The 19,193-nt window shown below is 42.4% G+C and overlaps 1 pseudogene; it reads left to right on the forward strand.

The window, feature by feature from the left end:
• The first annotated feature begins 225 nt into the window (after positions 1–225).
• On the forward strand, positions 226–826 carry LOC132522893 (anaphase-promoting complex subunit 16-like; annotated as a pseudogene).
• Positions 827–19,193: the final 18,367 nt, after the last annotated feature.

The raw sequence follows: 19,193 nt of genomic DNA on the forward strand, positions 1-19,193 counted from the left end.
AAAATTTTTTAAATGGAAAAAAAAGTAATGAGACATAAGACAATCCTGTGTGGAAAACCTAAATATAGTAAAAATGATCACTTCTACACAAAATAACATATAGGTTTAACTGAAGTCTAATGAAAATCCAATAGTAATTTTTGGCACTTTACCAACAGGTCTAAATTTTATCTGCAATAATAAATAAGAATTGTTAGGGAGCAGGCCGCAGCCCTCGTAGCAGTAAACGCAGCCACTCCGGTTGGCCTTGGGGGCGGGGCTGTAGAGGAACTTGTCAAAGCCGCAAAGTGAAGTGAGAAATCTACTAGAGAGGAAATGGCTGCCTCTTCATCATCCTCCTCAGCCGGTGGGGTCAGTGGAAGTTCTGCCACTGGATCTGGTTTCAGTGGCTCAGACCTTGCCCCACCACTGAAAGCCCTTTTCACCTACCCCAAAGGAGCTGGAGAGATGTTAGAAGGTGGCTCTGAGAGATTCCTCTTTGAATCCGTTTTCAGCTATCAAGTGGCATCTACGCTTAAACAGGTGAAACATGATCAGTAAGTTGCTCGGATGGAAAAAGTAGCTATTCTGGTAGAAGAACTGGAGGCAGATAGTGGCGATTTTAAACCCATCCAGCAGCTGCTGGGGTTCACCCCCTCTTCAGGTTGACCTTGCCTGGATGGTCACCTCTGGGGCACAGCAAGTACAGGTCCAGTGAGGAACTTTTCTTACAGCTTACATAGCCATCCAGAGAGTCACAGCTCCATCACTGGATTGTTAATTCACATCCATACTTGGTTTCTCTGTATCTATCCACAAGCAACAAATACTTAAATGTGTGATCTTACAGGGAAATTTTTTGTTCATTTGTTTAAAAAAGTATTGAGAATCAGGGCTTCCCTGGTGGCGCAGTGGTTGAGAGGCTGCCTGCCGATGCAGGGAACGTGGGTTCGTGCCCCGGTCTGGGAGGATCCCACATGCCGCGGAGCGGCTGGGCCTGTGAGCCATCGCTGCTGAGCCTGCGCGTCCGGAGCCTGTTGCTCCGCAGCGGGAGAGGCCACAGCAGTGAGAGGCCCGCGTACCACAAAATAAATAAATAAATAAAATTTAAAAGTACTGAGAATCAGATTTAGGCAATTGGCATCACAGAACCAGGAGGTTTGGGTTTAAGAGAGATTTATAAAACGTCACAAGCCAGGACACATGCCAGAATTGGCCAATGGAATGGCATCCCTCCTGTCAATTCATGCAGTTCCTAGAACCTCACCAGTCAAGTCCAAGGTCAAGATCTGGAGTTATAAAATACAGCATTTCTGACCTAAAACCATTCTTTTTGCAGATGAATGTGATTTCAACTCAGGACCTGTCCAAATTAGGAATTTTTTAATGTTTGGGATTTTTTTTCTATTTTTAGACATCTAATTCTATAGATTCTTTTTCTAACCTCCTCTAGGCATGCCAAATTCTGGCAAAAAGAATTGCTTTTTGAATGTTGAAGTTCTGGTAAAACTAAAGCAGTGAGCAAAATCCTTTTAAACACAGAAATCCTGAGTTCATTTTGTTGGTGGGCTCAGGCAATACTGTAGCAAATAAATCCTTTGAAAGAGCTGCAAACTGGTTTCTTTATCCTTTCAAAGCCTCAGGGATTTGGGATAGGGGAAAGAGGGCAAATTACTTTTTATAAGAAGGGAATCTAAAAACCATTTCTCCCAAGCAAATGGAAGATTTGCTTTCTCTCAGGGATATTTGTCTTTTTAGAAGTATATGAATTTATCATCAATATCTGAGTAGGTTTTTTACCATGAAAAGGAAAAACCTGGAAAGCTAAGAGGTGTCGTTTGTTGCTCCTCATGGGACCACAGGGTCCACACTGCACAGTTAGGAGAATCATTTATTAAATTGTATGCAAATTTTGCCTCAGAAAAAAAAAAGAAGAAGAATTGTTAGGACTTTTTTTTTTTCCACCATAAAGAATAATGAGGATAGAACTTTAAAAATTACAACAATGTGATATACACAAGAATTCTGATTCAGTACTGGCTCAAAACACTAGCTATAAAAAAGCAAGACTAGATATTACATGGCATTAAGGAATTTTTGTTAATTATCTTAGGTGTGATAATGGTTGTGTAGGAAGTGTTCTTAGGAGGTGTGTATGAAGTATTTAGGAAGAGAGATTATGATGTCTGCAACTTATTTTGAAGTGGTAAAGAAATTTAAAAGATAGTCTCATAAAGAAAATATGGCAATGATTGTTGAATCAAGGCAATGATATATATAATTCATATATATATAATTCTTTTCTTTTTCTTTTTTTTTGGAAACTTGTAATAATAAAGTAGAAAAAAAAAAAAAGCAGTGAAACACTAACCTAAGACACAACAGTCAGATGAATGGACCAAAATCTCAAGGTATATCCTAGTATATATAAAAACTTAATACATAAAAAAAGAAGAAGAATTTGGAAAAATGCTCAAGGTAGAGTTTCACTTCACATCAAACTAAATTCCAGATTAAAAAAAAATACAGCTAAAAACACACAAAAAAGAATACAGAGATGCATACTCTGGTCGGGAAAAGGCCTTGTATATGTTAAAATAATGAACAAAAGTAAATAGATATGTAATATTAATAGCTACTTGAGATTCTAATATATAATTCATTTAGCCATTTTCCTATCTGTAGATACACATCTCTCCCCCAGATCCTTCAGCTCCAGCTTTCTCGCTCTGCACTTGTTGTTTTCTCTGCCTGGAATATTCTTCCCCTGAGTTTATTCAGCTTAAATATCACATCATTGAAGAGACCTGTCCTTGCCACATAATCTGAAATGGCCCTAAAATAACTCACTCTATATTCTTCTTGCTCTACTGTTCTTCATCACATTTATATGTTTACTTGCCGTGATCTTATATGTTTATTTTCCAACTTTCTCCCTTACTAGACCATAAGTTCCATGAGGTCAGGAATAATTGCCTTTTCACTGTTGTATCCCTAGTGCTTAGAATTAGCCTAGTGCCTGGCTCCTAGTATGCGCTCAAAATAATTATTATATTATACAAATTCTGGTAATTAATCTAAAGAGAAAAAGCAGGTGCTCTAAGAGATATAACAAGGGCAACCTAATTTCGATAGAGAATTCATGGAAGGCTTTGCTGAGGAAGTGATATTTAAAGTGATATCTGAATATCAAATCAGATGACAAGTAGAGGGAAAGGCATTTTCCAGGCAGAGAAAACAACATGGGCAAAGGTTTAAAAACAGGAAAGAACAGCCACAAATAAGCAGCTAAAAGACTGACATGCCTGGAGCATAGTGAGGGTGGGGGGAAAGAGTAGGCAAAATGGTATAGAACTTCAAAAGTTGATATACACACAAATGATTTTTTTTTTTTTTTTTTGGTATGCGGGCCTCTCACTGTTGTAGCCTCTCCCGTTGCGGTGCACACGCTCCAGACGCGCTGGCTCAGCGGCCATGGCTCACGGGCCCAGCCGTTCCGCGGCATGTGGGATCTTCCCAGACCGCTCCGCGGCATGTGGGATCTTCCCGGACCAGGGCACGAACCCGTGTTCCCCGCATCGGCAGGCGGACTCTCAACCACTGCGCCACCAGGGATGCCCTACACAAATGATTCATTCAAGTCCTTTGGTGTATAGAAGCTACGGAGGTCAAGGAATGGACTGTTAGTTTGTTTCAGTAGAAACAGGGCTAGAATATAAGTCTTCCGGTCCTAACTCCAAGATCCTCTCTATTGGAGGAGGCTGCTTCATCGTTAAACTAGCATGTCAAGTCTTGTAAATAGAAAAGATCCGTTAATTACTGCAGTGAGTAGCTGAAGTTCCTTCCTGACCCACTCTCCCTGCTTCTGGTAAGAACACAATGGTTTTCTTTGGGAAAGCGTTTCCCCCACATTGTCAGGCCATGTATTTGGATGGGCTGACTCCACTCCAGGGCCGCAGGTATGGGCATGGGAGACAGGCCTTGCAAACAAGAGTAGTAAATCCCCCTGGCCACATTCATTAGTTTCCATTATCATGTTAGCTTATCAAGCTAAGCTAAGTGAATCCGCCCAGAGCTCTGAGAATTGGGGTTGCACATCAGATAGGATTAGATTCAATGTATATAACAACCTCCCCAAAAGTGGTTTAATCACACAGAAATGGACAAATAAAAAGAAATATCCAGTTCAAATCACATCATTTGAGAACCTGGACCCAGATATATCTGAAAGCAAGGTCCCTTTAAACTGTGTGCCAAAAACCTCCCTCACTAAAAATGCTTCTTACAAAAAAACTCAGTATTTCATGATCCTTTAGTATCTTCCAAACTAAATTCCATGGTAGTGCTTAGACTTGAAGGGTCTATATTAACAGGAATTCAGCACTTACATTAGGGAAACAACATAGTTTAGTAGTCAAATACATAAGCTTTGAAGTCTTGTTGCCCAAATTCAAATCCTGCCTTCACTTCTCACTAGTTTGGTGACCTTGGATGAATTTAAACCCCAGAGCCTTCAGCTATAAAGCAGAGATGCAAATAGTACCAGCTCACACAGTTACAGTGAGAAATGAATGAGATATTTCAGGTAGAACAGTTGATGAAACAAATTTCTATAATACGAGTGATATAGTCTAAGAAATGCAGAAGTGATTTTATTCAGCAGTGCTTTGTATGACTGGGCTATGGGAAAGGGCTGGGGAGAAAGAAATTTGTCTCTTTTGAGCACTTCTGTGTCCACAACCACTTTGTGACTAGGAGAAGGAAACCTTCTTGAAAGATGTGTAATCCCCACAAAAATGGGCCCTTGTCAGTCTGGGCAGGGAGAGACCGGAACAGGAGCCCAGATCATGGTCACCTGGTAGATAAATCTGAGAGCATCCACGTAGAAACAGAAAAGGAGTACGCTGCTTGGGTTTGAGGGGCTTAGAGAGAAGCATCTGGGGAAATGCTTTAAAAGGTTTCTTTCCCTCCTCTCATCCACTGCATTATACTTTTTCTCTCAAATCCATAGAAATCATAAAGCAGAATAAACGCAGAGCAGCATCTTAAACATGCCTGGCACAGAGCTTGGCACAGGATCAGCATTCAGGAAACATCCTTCAAGCCCTAAGGATGCTTACATCTACAAATATCATGTGTTTGCATCATGTTCAGGATTCGCTCTGCAACCAGAGCTAAATGACACCCGGGTTTAGCATCTAATATCTTGTTTCAAAGGAAACTGGCAGGGATTAGTTGCATTGCTTCAAGGATTCACTACCCCAAAATATCTGCCTTTTGCAGTACAGAGACCTTATTATTTAGGATTAGATTAGGGCACAAGGGACAGAAAAGCTGAAATAACAGTGGCACATTTCTTCTCATCTAAACAAGGTCTAGATATTGGCACTGTAAATGCTGGCGTTGTGGTAATAGGCTTAATGCTATGCTGTGAAACCACAGGCTCTTCTACTTAAGACAGGATTAAGACATATATTCAATATATTCTAGATTCCCAGTAAGAGAGCCAAGAAGGCCTGGCTCCCAGGTGATGCTTGTGGGACACACACACACACACCGGTGATGCTTTGTTTTCCAAGAGACGCAGAATTGTCAAAGGATTTAGATGCAAGGTAAGTACCTGAATTTTGTTTCCTGGCTGACTAAGGGTGGGGTGGGGAAGCAGAGAACAGAGGAACACCAGTGGCCCCTGTCCAAAAATATCTCTTCCCACTATACACCAACTAGAGATACATCTCTGTAAAAGAGTTTCTCCTTTAAAAGCAATTACTGCCATGCCAAGCCTCATTAACAACTCAGTGTGAATTCCTGTAAACAGACAATCCACTCAGCTCTCACCTGAAGTCCTGCAAGTGTCCATTGGTGATTTTTCTGGATGAATTGCTGAATCCCTCTTTCTCATTATTACACAAGCCAGAACATTATTTGGGAACTTTATTTTTAATAATAAAAAATAGCTATATAACAATGAACTTTTATGTTTGTATCAAGTAACTAACTTTATTTATTGTTTTTTTGTTTTTTTTTTTTTTGCCATACGCGGGCCTCTCACTATTGTGGCCTCTCCCATTGTGGAGCACAGACTCCGGACGCGCAGGCTGAGCGGCCATGGCTCACGGGCCTAGCCACTCCACGGCATGTGGGATCTTCCCAGACCGTGGCACGAACCCGTGTCCCCCGCATCGGCAGGCGGACTCTCAACCACTGCGCCACCAGGGAAGCCCTGTTCATTGTATTTTATGTCTGCCTTTATAATAATGGAAATCTTTCTATGACATGCTTTTCCTAAGTTACAGCGAACTTCTTTCCTTTTCTCTTGGGTCTGATGTGAGGCCAGTCCATTTCACAGTCAATACCCCTAAGTGAACCATGGGAGAGGAGCAACAAAGAGGGTGGAGAATTCTTGGTTCTCATCAGTTTGTGACTCATGTACCTACACACCGCTGCTACACCATTCCCCATCCCTCCTCTTCCTGGGAAGAACAGGTAGGGCAGGATGATGTTTCTGCTAGTGGGACTCTTTTTTTTTTTTTAATTGAGATTTAATTTAATTTAAAATTAACCATTTTAAAGTGAACAATTCAGTGCATTTAGTACATTCAAAATGTTTACAAACCCCACTACCATCTAGACCCAAAACATTTTTATCACTCCAAAAGGAGAATCCATACCCATGAAGCAGTTACTTCTCCTTCCCACCTCCCCCCAGACTTCGGTAACCACCAACATGCTTTCTGTGCCTGTGGGACTCTGCTTGATCACTTCCTCCCTACAGAATCCATGGGGATGTGCAGGTGGTGAGGTCGTCTCTATGGCCTTAGAGAGAGACAAGGATGTAAAACATCCTGAGAACATGGCTGAAGTGTAGAACTCCCTGGGGGAAATTATTCTGTTTCTTCAATAAGAAAATATAGGTGAGGGCTTCCCTGGTGGCACAGTGGTTAAGAATCCGCCTGCCAATTCAGGGGACACGGGTTCAAGCCCTGGTCCAGGAAGATCCCACATCCTGCAGAGCAACTAAGCCCGTGCGCCACAACTACCGAGCCTGAGCTCTAGGGCCCATGAGCCACAACTACTGAGCCCACGAGCCACAACTACTGAAGCCCACGTGCCTACAGACTGTGCTCCACAACAAGAGAAGCCACCGCAGTGACAAGCCTGCACGCCCTAACAAAGAGTAGCCCCTGCTCGCGGCAACTAGAGAAAGCCCGCACGCAGCAACGAAGACCCAATGCAGCCAAAAATAAATAAATAAAATAAATAAATTTATTTTTTAAAAAAGAAAATATAGGTGAAACAACCTAAGTGTCCATCAACAGATGAATGGATAAAGAAAATGTGGTATACATATCCAATAGAATATTATTCAGCCATAAACAAAGAAGCAAATCCTTCCATTTGCAGCAACACGGATAGACCCTGAGGGCATTATGCTAAGTGAAATAAGTCAAACAGAGAAAGACAAATACCATATGATCTCACTGATAAGGAGAATCTTAAAAAAACTGGACTCATAGATACAGAGAATAGATTGGTGGTTGCCAGAGGTGGGGGTAGGGGAGTGGGAGAAATGGGTAAAGGTGGTCAAAAGATACAAACTTCCAGTTATAAGACAAATAAGTCTTAGGGATGTAATGTAAGGCATGGTGACGATTGTCAACAATATTGTGTTGTATATTTGAAAATTTCTGAGAAAGTAGATCTTAAAAGTTCTCATCATAAGAAAAAAAATTTGTAATCATGTGTGGTGATGGATGTTAACTAAATTTATTGTGGTGATCATTTCACAGTATATACATATACCAAATCATTATGTTGTACACCTAAAATTCATATGTTATATGTCAATTATATCTCAATTTAAAAAAAAAAGAAAATATAGGAATTGGATTAAGAAATTGAGTCGTCATATATTTAAAGCCTTACCTAATAGATGAGTCAGCAGACTTCTCCTTGAATCTTATTAGTCAGACCCAGTCTCGTGGCCACTCCTGTATACTGGGAAGGCTCAGCTTTTCCAGCCTCTGTGTTTGTAGAAAAGTCAGGAGAAGTGAGTTGGGACACCCTTACAGTCAAAGAAGTACCTATGGTTATATTTAAATACTAATAATCCAGTCATTTAAAAAGGAGACATTGACCCCATAATAAATTAAATATATATAATTAAGCCTAATATTAATGTAGGGGAATTATGATGGAAAAATGCACTCCTGAAAATATTTTAAAACAAAAATAGTACTTGATATTATTAAGCTATAATGAAGACCCTTCCTATGAATAGGTAAGGGACAAGAGAAAAAGAATAAAAGGTCACTCCCAAGTTTTGAGTCTAGGAAATGAGAGGATGTTGGCAGACATAATGGAAACAGGGCTGTCCAGGAGGAAAGCGAGTTCAGGGTGTAGGAAGTTGACTTTGCCTCCAAAATGGTGAGTTTGATGTTGGGGGGAAGGGGTACTCAGGAAAAGGACACAGCAGGTCAGTAATAATGTAAGATCAGAGGTCAGGTCTAGGGATCTGGGCCTGCGAACCACCTACTTCCAGGGGGAGGTCAGGTTGGGGGGATATATATCATGTCCAAGTAAGCTCTCTGGGAAGGGGTTTGACAAAAGTGATCAGAACAAACCTTGAGGGTCACCCATATTTGAGGAGAGAAAGCAAAGACCCTGCAGGAAGCAAGGAAAAGTGTTGAGAAAGAGAGAGGAGACACGGGTTGGCCTAGAGTCTTGGAGACCAGAGAGGAGAAAATGTCAGACAAGGTGGGGGCACTGTGCCCAGGTGCCCCAGGGAGATCAGGGGAAAGAGAAACAGGAAAAGATTCACTGGAGTTTGCAGAGGAAACCCCTGTGACCTCTGAGAGGCAATTACCCCAGGTCTAGAGCCTGTCTATGCAGGGCTGAAGTTGAGAGTGATGTGGGAAGGGATGCAGCAGATTCCAATCATCTGCTTGAGATGTCTGGTGATAAAAGGGAGGAAAATCCCACAGTGGCTTGAGGAAACAGTGAACAGAGAAAGTTTTAAAAGTAGGCTGACGTTGACCCTTGTGGCACTGGATGACACATTTACATGGGTTTTCCTGGCCAGTGCTGACCTCAGTGGTGTAATCCAGCACTCTCTGGTCAGAGTTTTACACCAACAGGTATCACAGAGTCAATTCCAAAGTTCACTTGGTGGCCAGCTTGTGAAAAGGGCAAATAAACCATAGGTCGGGTTTTTTTTTTCCCCCCCTCAAATCCTATTCTCTCTACAAAAAATGACCTCTGAAATAGCACATAGAACCTCCTCTACCCATTTTGGAAAGGAAATGCAATGGATATAGAGACACTGTGTCAGAAAATGAACAGCTCATCCATGCATCTGGAGAAGTTGGAGCACATACAAATACAGTCCTCAAAAAAAAAAAAAAAGGAGTAGAAGGGAGATGATAACCCCTAATTAATTTGTCAGACTGGGATTGGCTGGTGGTGGTGGTGGTGATGCTTCCTGAGGAGGGACTTGGAGAGCCTGTTAGATGGGAAGGGTCATGGGTCAGTTCACAGTTCAGGGGGAAGCATAAGAATGCGAGTGTGGAGCCTTCAGGAGATTGGAATCTGAGAGGTTCAGCTGTTTAGCAATAGCCACTGTGGGGTGGGAAGAGGATCTTTCACCACCAGCAGCCAGAGCTTGGCCTCAAGAAATTTTTTTTTTTTTTAAGGCTATTAGTAGGCAGAAGTTCTAGCAAGCAGTAACTCCAAAGAAAGGTCCAGTCGCTTAAATTTGAGGTTAAACTCCAATACTGTAAGGAATCAGTGAGGCCCTAGAGACACTGGGGGAATAGAAAATCTACTTAGAACTTAAGATAATTTGGGCGACACGGTCATTGAATGATACAGAGTGCCGGTTACTAAAATCCAGCTAAAATCCCAGTTACAGTTTCCTTTCTGAAGGAAATAAGGTCCAGGTGGATTCCCACCCGTCCCCACCCCAGGCTAAGCAGAAAACTAACCTCCTATGTATTTCCCCAGTTTAGAGACCAGATTAGTGGATTACTCTAGAGTTTGGGGTAGGTCAAGGCCTACAGCAGGGAATGAAGTGAGAGGGACTTGGGGCCAAAACCAGGTCAATCATTGCCAAAGCTCTGTGACCAGCTCAGCCTTGGGCATTGACTCCTGGAGTGTTTTCCGATACCATCAAGCAAATCTCCAGTTCTCAGGGGACACCAACTGAACGTCCTACAATTTAACTCAAGTCTGACACTATCTACGTGAAGGTAGCATCATATCCCACAGGTTAAGGGCTCAGTTCTACAAGACTGCCCCCACTTCAGATGCCATTTGCAAGTCCAGGTTGTCACCTGTGCTTCTGAATGACCAGCTGTAAGTTGAAGGTTCCTATGACCACCTCCTCGAGTTCAATTAATTTGCTAGAGAGGCTCACAGAACTCAAGAGAAATACTTCCCATGTTTACCAGTTTATTATAAAGGATATTATAAAAGATACAGACGAACACCCAGATGAAAAGGTACATAGGGCGAGGTCCAGAAGGGCCCTGAGCACAGGAGCTTCTGTCCCTGTCGAACTGCGGTGCACCATCCTCCCTGCACATGAGTGCGTTCACCAACACAGAAGCTCATCAAATATTGTAGTTCAAGAATTTTCATACAGCTTAATCTATAGTGTCCCTCTGCCTTCCCTTCCCGGAGGTCAGCGGGTGGGGTTGACAGTTTCAGCCCTCTAATCACTTGTTCTGGTGACTAGCCCTATCCTGAGGCTATCTAGGGACTCCACCTGAAGTCAGCATCAACTCTGGTATGCATAACTTTTAAAAGACACTCCTGTCACTCTTGAACTTCCAAGGACTTTAGGAGCTTTGTGCCAGGAACTGAGGACAAAGACCAAATATATTTCTTTCTATACCACAACTCCTCACATGGCTTCAGAGTGGGCCATGCCACTGTGGCATTCTGGCTCCTCAACGTCTCGCTGAGAATCCTTGGAGATCCCTGGTGTCTGACTCTGTCCTCACCCCAGGGTTAGGATTCTACTCCAGTTATACGAAATGGGTCCCAAGGGCAGATGACGGGTTGGGGGAGAACTGGGCATGGCCTGCACTCTCTCTCCCTCAGCTCTGGAGAGCAATAAGCAGACCCTAAGAGGTACTAACTCATGTCTCCAAAGGTCGCTTCCCCCAAGGTCTTCCCTCTGCAGAAACACCATGAGTATTAGCCTCTGACCTGAAGGATGGCCAGGAGCCTGCACACTACAGATCATATCTTCCCTTTTTAATTAACATTTCCACTTCAGTGCAGCCTGATTTCATTCACTCCTCAGCAGGGTCCTGCTCCTGTAACATTTTCACTGCCAATTACTTCATGACTCCCTTATTCAGGGCATACAGGCTTCCTTTTAACCACCCACTTTCCTCTATCTCCTCTGTGTTAATCAACCCAGCATGAAAGCAGACTGTTCAAGGGTCAGGGAAGCCCAAGGTCAGGAGGAGTTAGGCATTAGTCAAAGGCTGAAGACCTTCCAGACAAGTCAGAGGCAGAGACCAGGTGCCTTTAGGGGCTTCAGCAGCCTGAGGGTGGGCTCCCATATTTCCTGAAGCACACAGAGACTGAGAAAGCCCTCAGCACAGTGTTGCTGACAACCTGAGCACTTCCTTCTTCAGAATCCGGGCTCTAATGCTGGGATTCTCACTTTTCTCCTACCATGTTTCATCAAAGGTGGGTGTGTCTGACTGAAGTCTGTGCTTTAACCACTCTGAATGTGCAAGAAAATATAAAGGGAGTGGCCCACATGTCCCCTGCCATGCTCTAGGATCTGCCAATTTAACAGGGGTTTGGAGGGGAGGACCTGAGGCAGGGACCCAATATAAGTGGCATCTGCACATTCATCTTACAGGCCAGTGCTTAGCATGAAGGTGGCTTTAGAATGAAAAAGTGAGTGTTGAAGTGAAAAAATCAAAACTATTCAGGTGTGGGGGACCAGAACTTGATGTCCCTCACCAATCTGAGTTCTGTGGATAAGATCAAAATGTGGAAGGCAACAGGGAAAATACAACAGGGGCTGAACTAGAGCAGAGGTGCTCAGTCAAATGGAGGACTCTCCTAAATGACCTACTTCACAGGTAACTTCCATCCTGGGGCAGATTTCTAAACTCGATTCTTTTCCCCTTTAGAAGAGGCACTGTTGGGGCTTCCCTGGAGGTGCAGTGGTTAAGAATCCACCTGTCAATGCAGGGGACATGGGTTTGAGCCCTGGTACTGGAGGATCCCACATGCCGCGGAGCAACTAAGCCCATGTGCCACAGCTGCTGAGCCTGACCTCTAGAGCCCGCAAGCCACAACTACTGAGCCCGCGAGCCACAACTACTGAAGCCTGTGCGCCTAGAGCCCGTGCTCTGCAACAAGAGAAGCCACCACAATGAGAAGCCCGTGCAGCAAAACGAAGAGTAGCCCCCGATCGCCGTAACTAGAGAAAGCCCGCACACGGCAACGAAGACCCAATGCAGGCAATAAATAAATAAATAAACTTATAAAAAAAAGAGGCACTGTTGGGACTTCCCTGGTGGTGCAGTGGTTAAGAATCCACCTGCCAGTGCAGGGGACATGGGTTCAGGTTCAAGCCTTGGTCTGGGAAGATCCCACATGCTACAGGGCAACTAAGCCCGTGCACCACAACTATTGAGCCCGCGTTCTGCAACAACTAGAGAAAGCCCGCATGCAGCAACAAAGACCCAACACAGCCGAAAGTAAATAAATAAATTTATAATAAAATAAAATAAGCACTGCTTACACACATTATTATCAGACTGAATATCTGCTATTCCAGCCCCAAATCCTTTGGCTCCTGTATCTTTGTCCATTCTGTGCCTAGAGCTTCTTTTACCTCCACTTGGCCGGTCAAAACTCTATCATCCTGTAATGTACATCTATTACTTTATATCCTGAAAAATACATCTGTATTCTCTTTTTAAATTGAAACAAAGAGCAGCAAGTGTTATTCATCCAAGATGCCTTATTTTACCCCTTCCTCTGTGCCCTGGGGGCAGGTTACTTACCGTGCTTAAGATTCAATGTCCCCAGCCAGAAATGGAAATATTAACAACCACTTACATAAATGAAAATAAATGTTCATAATTGAAACACTGTATATAAAGTGCCTAGCAGGGTCCTGGAATGCAGTATGCTGTCAATAAATATTAATCTCTTTCTCACTCTATGCTTATCCCCATATAAAATGACTCACAGCTCCTTTGCTGCACACTCCACCTTGTTCTGCAGTATCAGTGCTCTTTCCTCTTCAGTTTGCAGTGCCCTTAAAGGCTAGAGGCTTAATCTTATGTGAATTATTTTACCTTCCTATCTGTGCCACAAACTGACACACTTAGTACCTTAAATATAGTATATACTTAAGAAATACTTGTTTTGAGATTTTTTTGAATTAATTTTATTTTTTTAAGCTATAGTTTTTTTTTAAATTGAAGTACAGCTGATTTACAACGTTGTGAGAAATACTTATTTTGTTGAAAGCAAGAATGAAAGTGATAAGAATGAAGAGATTGAAAAAAACCTACCTGCCCATCCACTATGAGAAAGAGGAAATCACTTCATGTTTACTTTTTCTAAGAAGTTTAATGGGGGGGAGGGGCTTGTAGGCTAGAGTTTTGTCTGTTAATTTATTTACTCTTTGTTTTACCATAAGTAAAAGTGCTTAGAACAGCACCTGGCACAAGTAAATACTATAATAACCTTTTACTATTATTCCCCTCTCCCAAGTGTACTTCTTATAGTTTAGCAACTGGCAAACCACATTCTCAAATACTGTCCCTAACTAAGGCAAGCAGGAAGATCACTGGGCTTGTGGGGTTTTTTTGTTTGTTTTTTTCTTTTTTTTGGGTGGGGGCAAGTAGGGGGAAAGTAGCCCATTTTGTCTGGTGCATAAAATCCCACTTGAATGCTGCCATCTAGTGTTCACTTCAAAAGTTAGGTGCTGTCCTAGCTAGGTAACCCTGTCCTCCCTCTCAGCAAAGACCATTTTAACACTGTTTTGTTATTGGATCCCAGGTTTTGGGAAATTTTAGTTACCAAAATTACAACAGAGCTTTTGGCAGTAATGAGGGAGTAACTGAGAAACCGGAAATTTTCCTAAAATTCTAACAGAAATGATCCCATAGCAAAGTGATATGATTACAACCAAAATCAAAGAAATGAGAGATTTAGGTTATCCTGTGAATAGTCGTTGCGGTACATGTGGTTTCTGTTGTAGACTGTTTATTTGAGTACCTTTCATGCATCAGTCTCTTTACATAGGGTTACTCTAATTCAGATCTCCCCGTAACCCTCTGAGTTAATACTGCTATTCCCATTTTAATTTTTTTTTTTTTTTTTGGGTATGCGGGCCTCTCACTGTTGTGGCCTCTCCCGTTGCGGAGCAAGGCTCCGGACGCGCAGGCTCAGCGGCCATGGCTCACGGGCCCAGCCGCTCCGCGGCATGTGGGATCTTCCCAGACCGGGGCACGAACCCACGTCCCCTGCATCGGCAGGCAAACTCTCAATCACTGCGCCACCAGGGAAGCCCATGCTATCCCCATTTTAAAGGTAAGAAAATAGAGGCCCTGACAGTTTCACTTGTTTTCCTTTCCAAAGCTAGTTGAGAGAAGAATTAGGTTTTTTACCCACGTCTATCAATTTTCAACTCTATGCCCTTTCATCTGTACCCCAGTGCCTGCTAAACTTTTGGAAATCCCAGCAACAGGCCACCAACTCTGGTTACTATTCTCATAGATTTCTACAGTGTCCTTGCTTAAGAACCACTGCACTAAAGAAATACAAAACCCTCTGCATGTTAATGTCCTAGAAATAAACTGTACCATTAACACCTGAACCAAGACTTTCAGATATCTAAGTTAGAAACAGTAAGTACTAAGAACAAATCAACTTGCTTCACAGTGATATAAAGGGAAAATGATCAATAAATAATAAAATACTAATCTTCCCCAAAGTACTCTATATCTTTATGAGAACTGAAACCAAATAACAGAATCATAGAAATCTGCATTGTAGAAATCATGGAAATGTTATTTTTAACAAGCTTCTATCTTTAATAAGCTTGTGCTTAATGTTGAAAAGTTTTTTATAAAGGGGAAGAGGAAACAAAATTAAAAGGTAACAATAATCTCTGAAGTCCAATCACTTAACCTCCCAATATTTTTATGTATAGCGTAAGTTTTAAATGCATATTTGAAACAAATGTATATGTATATATATAATTTTTAAAGTAACAACATGCTAAACGTGCAGTTTAGTTAGCTTTTTTAAAAAACTAAGGTACACTGGTAATAGTTTTCCATGACAGAATTATTATTCTATAATTTTTTGATGATTTTTTTTTATTCTATAATTTTTTAATGGCTGCATTGAGTTCCATTTAATGGATCATTATATTATATTTAACCAGCTTAAATACATTTAGCTTGTTTCAGATTTTTTTTTTAACATCTTTATTGGGGTATAATTGCTTTACAATGGTGTGTTAGTTTCTGCTTTATAACAAAGTGAATCAGTCATACATAAACATATGTTCCCATATGTCTTCCCTCTTGCGTCTCGCTCCCTCCCACCCTCCCTATCCCACCCCTCCAGGCTGTCACAAAGCACCGAGCCAATATCCCTGTGCCATGCGGCTGCTTCCCACTAGCTATCTACCTTACTACGTTTGTTAGTGTGTATATGTCCATGACTCTCTCTTGCCCTGTCACAGCTCACCCTTCCCCCTCCCCATAACCTCAAGTCCGTTCTCTAGGAGGTCTGCGTCTTTATTCCTGCCTTACCCCTAGGTTCTTCACGACATTTTTTTTTCTTAAATTCCATATATATGTGTTAGCATACGGTATTTGTCTTTTTCTTTCTGACTTACTTCACTCTGTATGACAGACTCTAGGTCTATCCACCTCATTACAAATAGCTCAATTTCGTTTCTTTTTATGGCTGAGTAATATTCCATTGTATATATGTGCCACATCTTCTTTATCCATTCATCCGATGATGGGCACTTAGGTTGTTTCCATCTCCGGGCTATTGTAAATAGAGCTGCAATGAACATTTTGGTACATGACTCTTTTTGAATTTTGGTTTTCTCAGGGTATATGCCCAGTAGTGGGATTGCTGGGTCATATGGTAGTTCTATTTGTATGTTTCAGATTTTTACCAATACAAGATATGCAGGGGTAAATAACTGCATTCCTAAACCTAACATATATCTCTGTGTTAACATTCAAAGGAAGATACGCAGTGCAAACAGAAAGTGGACTTAAGAGACTCTTAAAGAAAGCAAGGGGTGCAGCCAAAAAATTAATAGGAAAATTACAAATAATCAATTAGCTAAGCAGCAAAGCTGCCCAAGAATTAATCGTATTATCCTCAGTGTTCCAAATAAAGTTAAATTGACAGAAATTGCTTTCTCATAGGCAGGGCTCTGGCTCTTCCTGTGTGCCATTACTGCAAAGTTAGAAGGAATCAGGGTGCAGTCGAGGGTTAAGAATGATAAGCCAGGGCTTCCCTGGTGGCGCAGTGGTTGAGAGCCCGCCTGCTGATGCACGGGACACGGGTTCGTGCCCCGGTCCGGGAAGATCCCACATGCCGCAGAGCGGCTGGGCCCGTGAGCCATGGCTGCCGAGCCTGTGCTCCGCAACGGGAGAGGCCACAACAGTGAGAGGTCCACGTATCGCAAAAAAAAAAAAAAAAAAAAGAATGAAAGAATGATAAGCCAAATGCTTACACAAAGAAAACCATCAGAAACCAAGTAGTATTTCTAGACTGGGCTTGCAAACACAGGCAGAGGTTAAGAACCTGAGGTAAAACTGAGAGACTAAACCAGAGTCATAGCACCCCATGACGTCAGCATTCTGGTGTGGGTGGACCAGCGTTAGAACCACAGATCTGCCAATCACAGGAACTGTGAACTTGGACTAGTCCCTTAAACTCCTTGACCCTCAGTTTCCACATTTTCCTTATCTTTAACATGGAAAGAGCAATAATGCTTCTCCCTCAAAGTTGTCAGGATTAAATGACATAATGTAGCTTCCATGTAGAGTAAAGAGAATGCTATAGAGTGGATGTTCAATAACTGGTAGCTATAAACCAGGAAACCAAGTTTTGTCTAACTACGGTAGAGGGTCACTGTGCTTTAGCCTCAGAGGCTGGAACTAGATAGGGCCCAATCCAAAGGGTGGAAAGTATCTGAGCCACACAGGGGACACTGGTGAGAGCCAGAGCATGGAGGCTAGATCCCAGAAACCAGGATGACACTTGGGGCCCGTGAAGGGTAAGGGAAGGCATGTGGGAGTGCAGGCAGGGACTGAGTCCAAAAAGCAGGTCCCCAACTGGAACTCCTTTAACTCCTCTGATTTCCCTAAGAGCCCCCAAAGCTGTACAGCTTTTACTTAGCTCCTTTTACAGGAATTTCCTTCTCTTTCCTCCTGTGACTCTTTGTGTTTGCCTCTATTAAGTATCATATTGACCTAACTTTCAATGTTTACCACTTTCTGAATAGTAAAGCCTTATTCCAGAAGGAGAATATAAATCTTTGCTTTCCTGGGAGAAATGAGAGGAATTCCTTCAGAAAAGCTTGGCAGCACTCTTGATCATCTCATTACATCTAACACATCCCCATACCCCAAGGATCCTTCTTCTAAATATTTTGTGAATACACTTCCTTAGATCTTTTTTTTTAATAGTTTATTTATTTTTGGCTGTGTTGGGTCTTCGTTGCTGCGCGTGGATTTTCTCTAGTTGCGGCGAGCGGGGGCTACTCTTCGTTGCAGTGGCTTCTCTTGTTGCGGAGCACGGGCTCTAGGTGCACGGGCTTCAGTAGTTGTGGCACGTGGGCTCAGTAGTTGTGGCTCATGGGCTCTAGAGCACAGGCTCAGTAGTTGTGGCACACGGACTTAGTTGCTTCGCGGCATGTGGGATCTTCCCGGACCAGGGCTTGAACCCGTGTCCCCTGCATTGACAGGCGGATTCTTAACCACTGCGCCACCAGGGAAGCCCCCTTAGATCTTTTTATTTTTTATTTTATTTTATTTTATTTTTTGCAGTACGCAGGCCTCTCACTGCCATGGCCTCTCCTGTTGCGGAGCACGGGCTCCGGACGCGCAGGCTCAGCGGCCATGGCTCACGGGCCCAGCTGCTCTGCGGCATGTGGGATCTTCCCAGACTGGGGCACGAACCCGCGTCCCCTGCATCGGCAGGTGGACTCTCAACCACTGCGCCACCAGGGAAGCCCCTTAGATCTTTATTATCACCACAATAGTTCAAAACGTCTTTGTCTTTTCTTGGACTCCTACAATCATCTGCTAACTGGAGCCTTCATTTCTACTTGTGTCCACGCCCATTCTCCATTTGCAGCTAGAATAATTCTGTATTATAAAAACAAAAATATGACCAAATCTTTTCCTAGCTTAAAAAACTTCTAATAATTCTCTTTACTATCAGGATGAAGTCACAATTCCTTAACGTTGTCCACAAAGCCTCTATGACCTGGGCTTTGACTTTCCACACTCATTGGCAATTCTCCTCTTTGTTCATAATGCTGCTGTAGTGGTAACTTTTCTTCAGTTCCTAGAAGTCATCAAGCTTTGTTCAACCTCGGGCCCTTTACACATAATCCCCTCTGCCCACAGGTTCACTGCACAACTTTTCACTTGACCAATTCCTCCTTATCCTTCAGGTCTCTAATTAATTTGTGACTTATTCACTGAAACTTACCCAAATCTTCTAAACTAGGTTAGGTCTTTGTTTTATGCTTTCATAACACCCAGTACTTTGTCCTGGCTGCACTTATCACAACTCTAAATAATAGTTGTTTGGTTATTCTTGAATATCTAGCTCTTTGAATTGAATATGATCAAGGATGTATGTCTTATGTTCAAAGCTATAAATCAAGCACATAGCACAAATACTAGCACATAGTAGGCTTCCAATAAAAATAATGTATGTCCACAATTATCCATATTTCCATCTTCAGTCATAAATCTATGTGTGTGAAATACATAAAACTAGAACAAAAGAAATTAAGCTGATTTCCTGCATGCTCTTTGGAAGTTAGAGGTTATTCTTTGCCTACCTATCTTGCAGTAGGAGGTACTCAATAGCTAAGGGACTCACTATAGTAAATTTTCTCCAAGTCTGACCCTGAAAAAGTGGTTTATACATAGAAAAGGAGCACGTCAGCT

This window comes from Lagenorhynchus albirostris, chromosome 7, assembly GCF_949774975.1.
Source record: "Lagenorhynchus albirostris chromosome 7, mLagAlb1.1, whole genome shotgun sequence".
Lineage (NCBI taxonomy): Eukaryota > Metazoa > Chordata > Mammalia > Artiodactyla > Delphinidae > Lagenorhynchus > Lagenorhynchus albirostris.